The following is a 6,000-nucleotide window of genomic DNA, read 5'->3' as shown; positions in this document are numbered from 1 at the left end:
ACAGCTGTGATGGAAAGATTTAGGATTGAGGTTACTCACACAGACACAAGTCCAAGTCCTCAATGGATGTGTCGGGATCCAAGTGTCTAAGTGTCTGGATTCATCCAGCGGCTGTGGCGCTGGAGGTAGAGCCGCCGTCTGATGATCGCAAAGTTGGCAGATCGGCGGTTCGAGCCCCGGCTGGCCACATGTCGAAGTGTCCTTGGGCAAGACACTGAATCCCAGAGAGCGGGCCGGCGCCTTGCATGGTAGCTTGCCGCCATTAGTGTGTTAATGTGTGTGTGAATGGGTGAATGAGAGGCCATTGTAAAGCGCTTTGGATAAAGGCGCTATATAAGTGCAGTCCATTATATTTGATCTCAGCGTTATACATATTATTACGCATACATTGTTTCCATTTTCCATGTGAATCATCAATTCACCAGTCGTAGCAAGAAGAGTAATCTAGCTCAGGCCAGGGGCCATTGGCAGTCGTCGTAATAGAAGAAGAAAGATTTTTTATTTTTATTTTTATTTTTAACACAGGAGAAACAGTACAAGGGGGGGGAAGTAGAACTCTTAGGAGACACAGTATAGGGGGAAGCAGGTGTCTCAGGAGGCACAGTGCTGGGGGGTATTAGATGAGGCAGTTAAAATGTAACCTGAAGAGATGGGTCTTCAGTCTCCGGCAGAAGATGGGGAGTGACTCTGCAGTTCTGACAGCCGTGGGAAGCTCATTCCACCAGCGGGGAGCCAGTATAGTGAAGAGACTTTTTCTGAGATTGTTGTTATTGTGGGTCGTTTGGTTGTCTCAATTATGAAAGTGGTTATAGTTGATGGCACTGGTGATGTCTTACTTGCTGTTGATGGTTCCATGGTGGTGCATGATTTCAGTGTTGTGGGATCAGTTGTAACTCCCTCTGTTTCTTTTGTTGTGGCAGACATTGTTGTTGTGGTAGGGCTTGTTGTCTGCACACAAATATTGACGCAACATTTGATCTTATTTGATCTTATTTCATAGTTGTAGCACATTGGTGGTATGTCCTGGTCCTTGTTGCGACATATCAGTCAGACCACCTGTAACTATGAAACCTATTTTCAAATCATGCAGATTATGCTCCAGCCAATCGTAAGACTTGTATTGTGCATTTTGATCAACTTCGGTACCTCTTCATTTGGGGTTAGTAAGAACTTGGAAAGGGCACCATCATGGCTGGTAAGGGTTCTCCTGCCAATTTAGCCAATCCCTATAGGCCCGTGCCTGGCCCTATCCCTGCCCCAACTCATGGAGCATCAGGAGTGATCGGGCCCTTCAGTGTCAGTGCGTGGGTCGACTTTCTTGGCAAAACGGTATCGGTACGGCAGCTGTTTGGCAGGGCGGGACACCAAGCTAGCTAGCAGGACTAAACATCTCGTATTTCAGAGCCTTTGGTTCAGGTTACATTTGCTCTCTCTACTTTGTTTTTCAGTGCATGAGAAAACGAATAATGCTTAATTTGGACCTCTGTGATATTCATTAAAAGTATTTTTAGTTTATACTTGGAATATTTGTCATGTTGTGGTTAATATGACCTCATCCCAATTAGTAATTTAGTAGTTTGGGTTTCCTCCCTTGACTGTTCTGTTTTGTTCACAGACTTTATGATGTCTGTTTTGTCTGCCTCACACTACATGACTAAGTTTTTGTGTCGTCTCTGTTTTTGGTATATTTTCAGTATGAATGGTGAATTTTCAGTATGAATTTTCAGTATGGTGACGGACATATTCATCAGTATGGGTGGGATGTGAAATCCAATGGGTTTGTGTGAGGGACCCTATTTTTCCATGATAAGTTATCCTATTTTACTTTTAATGGGTTTGTTTTTCCGATAATTTGTATTCTATGCTATTTGTATTCTGTTTTTTTGTAATATGAAATGTGTTTTTCTCATTAGGTGGCAACAGCTCAAGATCCAACCTCGTTTGTGTGGACTGCTTTATCTCACTCTCTCTGGCTCCTGAGCCAGGTGTCTGCGAAGGAAGACATAATACTGTGTGTGTGTGTGTGTGTGTGTGTGTGTGTGTTTGTGTGTGTGTGTGTGTGTGTGTGGCCAGTTTGGCTCGGTAAATGTGTGTGCTGGCTACTACACGCTGCCTGGCTACGGTTGTCCGTTGTGTTCTGGTGCATGGATGATTGACAGGACATTGGACCCACTGCTGCTGGTTTCTGGTATCTTATTTCTGGACAAGATTAAATAAATTAAATAAAAGCACAAGAATGCAATGAAATGAATGGCAAGCCTCCTGCTGTTGCAGACCTCTCCTCAGTAGACATAGTATAAGTAGACTGACTTAAATTCAGTTGACTGTAATACTGTAATAAAAGTATTTCATAGACAGTACTATTAATGAAAAGTAATGCACACAATGACCATTTTCTTCATACAAATATTCTTACAATATGTATCAAATGTTTAAAATATATATATATATATGTTACATATTTGTGTGTCAAACACTTTAATAATGTGAACAATGGCAAATAGCCACACATATTTTCAGCCATATAGAGTTTTTCTTCTTTTGGCTCTACACTGATTTGAAATCAAACAATTACCATGAGGTTAAAGTGCAATTACGATTAGTGTTTAAGTGCAGCTTTTATTTTATAAACACTTTTTATTCATAATCCTCCTATTTCAGGGTACCCAAAGGTGATTGACCCAAGTTGGCTTGACAGGTGTTTCTGGTTCTGTCACATCATTGTGCATCATAAGAGAGCTCCCTCATTAGAGAGCTATTTAATGTCTAGTATTGATCCTAGGCTTTGTGTTAGCCTTTGGTGTCTGCTATTGGTGTCTGTCATTGGGTGTGCTGGTGGTGGGGCGGGCTGGGTGTGTGGGGCGGGCTGGGTGTGTGGGGCGGGCTGGGTGTGTGGGGCGGCGGGGGCTCCCCGGGGGGGGGGGTGGGGGTGGGGGGGTGGGGGTCCACCGCTGGGTGCTGGTAGGCAAACTGGTTAGTAGTCGCTCTATGTGTAGAGGGCTGCAAGGGAATTTTCCTGGCTACATAGTGTACAGGTTTTTTACTTTTGCCTGCTTGCGGCTCTGTCAGTATGTGAAGCGCATTGAGTTGCATCTTGTAAGAAATGCGCTATACAAATGACATTTTATTTGATTTGATTTGTCAACATGAGGACCAAAGAGACATCAATGAAAGTCAGGGAAGCCATTATGAGGTTGACATATCAGAAAGAAACAACCCTAACCCCAACCCCTAACCCTAACCCTAACCCATCAGAAACATAGCCAAAATCAACAGCTTGGACCATCATTAAAAGGAATGAAAGCACTGGTGAGCTCAGCAATTGCTTGGTAGGTCGAGGAATTCTTCTACACTTCAGTGGACGACCGAAGACTGCTCACCATAATTAAGAAAACCCATACAACTGTCCCACAGATCAGGAACACTCTCCAGGGAGTAGGCATGGATGTGTCAGAGACTATCATCCACGATGAAGTTCACCAGCAGAACTACAGAGGCTATACTGCAAGGTGCCAACCCCTAGTTAGTCACAAAGACAGGTTGGCCAGCGTTCTGGAAAAAGAGGTATTGTGGACAGATGAGACATAGATTAACACGTACTAGAGTGATGGCAAGAAGAAAGTAAGGAGAAAAAAATGTACTTCCCAATATCCACAGGATACCACTTAATCTGTGAAATATGGTGGAGGGGGTGTTATGGTTGGGGCATGTGTGGCTTCCATTGTAACTGGCTCACTTGTCATCATTGATGATGTAACTGCTGGATGTAACAGGATGGATTCTGAAGTGTCACAGAAAGATCTTCTCAGCCCAGTTACAAGCAAATGCCTCCAAACTCACTGGATGGCGTTTCACCATACAGCAGGACAATGACCCGAAACACACTGCCATAGCAACTAGGCAGTTTGTCACGGCCAAAAAGTGGAAAGTTGTTGTTTGGCCAAGCCAATCTCCAGATTTAAATGTAATTGAATATATATTTCATTTTCTGATAATAAGATTTTAGGCACTAAAATAAAAGATTTTATTCACTATGACACGTTAAAATATGGGTTAGAGTTAGGGTTAGGGGACAAACAGACAGACTGTCTGACACAGTAGATGAATCTTGCTTTTTTTTCCCTCATTTCTTGAGAGAAATGTAAATGATGTGATTATGAGACAATGGTGACTTTTGAGGCACAGGATTTTCAGATCAATTCAAGATGAGCTTATTTGGACGAGAGCGCCCGTGGTGATGAGTTAAAGGCTGTGTTATTGTCCATTATAGGCCAGATGTTTCAGTTCAGTGCCTTGTGGTATTTTCAAGAGAATGGCACAATTTCCACTGTTTTCCATTTGTCTTGGAAACCAGACAGAGTGGTGAAATCCGTCTGGTTTCCAATAATTCCACTTTTTGAACGAGTGGTATGATGATTTAAAGCCAGAACATGTTGTCAAGTTGTAGAGGCATGACTCAGGGATGAGCTAGCCTTGGTATCTGTTAAACAATTTATGTTGGCCTCTTCCTAAACATTGAGGTTAGCACAATACAGTAGCTCTCTGGCTGCCACTGGTCTTGAATATTACTTTAAAATTGCCCCTCTTTGTCTAGACCAGAACTCCTGGCTTTTGGTGTGCAGTATTCTTCTGTTTTTTTGTATTAAGATATTTTTTTGTCATAATAAGATCATTCACCGTATACATATAGAGGATCATATAAACAACCTGAAAGTCATCGCTGTGACTTCGATAAGAGACTATGTTCCCCGAACTAATAAGTTCCCTAGGTTGATAATCAGCCTTTCTTTGATTTACTCTTTGTCTCTTAAGGACCCACTAAATGAAATCAATCAAAAAGGTGAGCGTCACTACTACTCGTTGCTTCTTTTTGAGATATAACCTAAGATATACGCAGAAATGATTTGATATGGAAATCCAAGTCACTTTAGTAGGCCTTTAATGTTTTCTTGTCTTGAAACAGCACCAGGCTCTTAACTTTTAAGGAGTTAAGACCCTGAAATATTGGCTGAAACCACTGTGTGGTTTATTGCAGTAAGCAGTCACCAAACCAGCTCCAGGCCTCCAGGAGAATTTGTGTTCTGTTGTTTTCTGAGGGGTTTAATGTCAGAGAGACATTTACGGTAAGGTTTCTTTATGATTAATGAAGTCAGCATATATTTAAAGGTAAACTAGACTTGTAATGTATGACCAGACATATCTGTTAGCAGATGGTTGTTTACAGCTATAAACCATCCTTGATATCTGACAATACTTAGCCTATGTAATTCTATTTGGTCTTCTCTACTGCTTCTCAAGGGACTCTGGTTCAGTAAGTGTCCACAGGTTGTCTTTAGGAGAAAGCCTGTTCTACATAATGTGAATATTTCCCTATAGCTCTTCAGATTTTCCATTCTTCATTATGGTATAAAGGAAAGAAGAAGAAAAAAGGTTTGATGAATTGTTCATTTAGTTTTGGTATATCCAATATCCAAATCCTGGCTTTATCAATGCTGTTGTCCCTGCGGCAGACATAGCACGGCGAGGTTCAGTGCTTCTCTCCTGGATCGTGTTGTATCGTAAATACCTTAACTGAGACACCAGAGTGCTTCTTCCCTGCACATCTGGACTGGATTTCCCATCATTCCCTCATCCAGCCCAGTGTGTGAGGTCACGGAAAGAGAGGGAGGCCTTAACACCACTAGGTGACCAATCCTGTGAAGGCATTAAAGGTAGTAAAAGAAACGTTGCTCCACAGCTCCCTCCATTCAATTCCTTTTAAGACTAAAAGACCTTTGTCTTCATTTGGCACCTACGGCTACGGACAGGTACTTTTAAAGGATGGTGTGAATGTGTACCAGGGAGCGAGTGGTGCAAGGAGGCAAGACAGGCATTGATTGCCTCCTTAAAATGTTGATATGAAAAAACTAAACAATTATGAACCAGAAAACAGAAATAAAAATGTGTCAAGAAATATCAGAGACTAATACACAGAGCGCTGATATTTGAAAAACAAAAAGT

The sequence above is a fragment of the Nansenia antarctica genome (genome assembly GCF_963989245.1).
Source record: "Nansenia antarctica genome assembly, chromosome: 9".
In the NCBI taxonomy this organism is placed as follows: Eukaryota; Metazoa; Chordata; class Actinopteri; order Argentiniformes; family Microstomatidae; genus Nansenia; species Nansenia antarctica.
Note: the sequence above shows the minus strand (reverse complement) of the source record.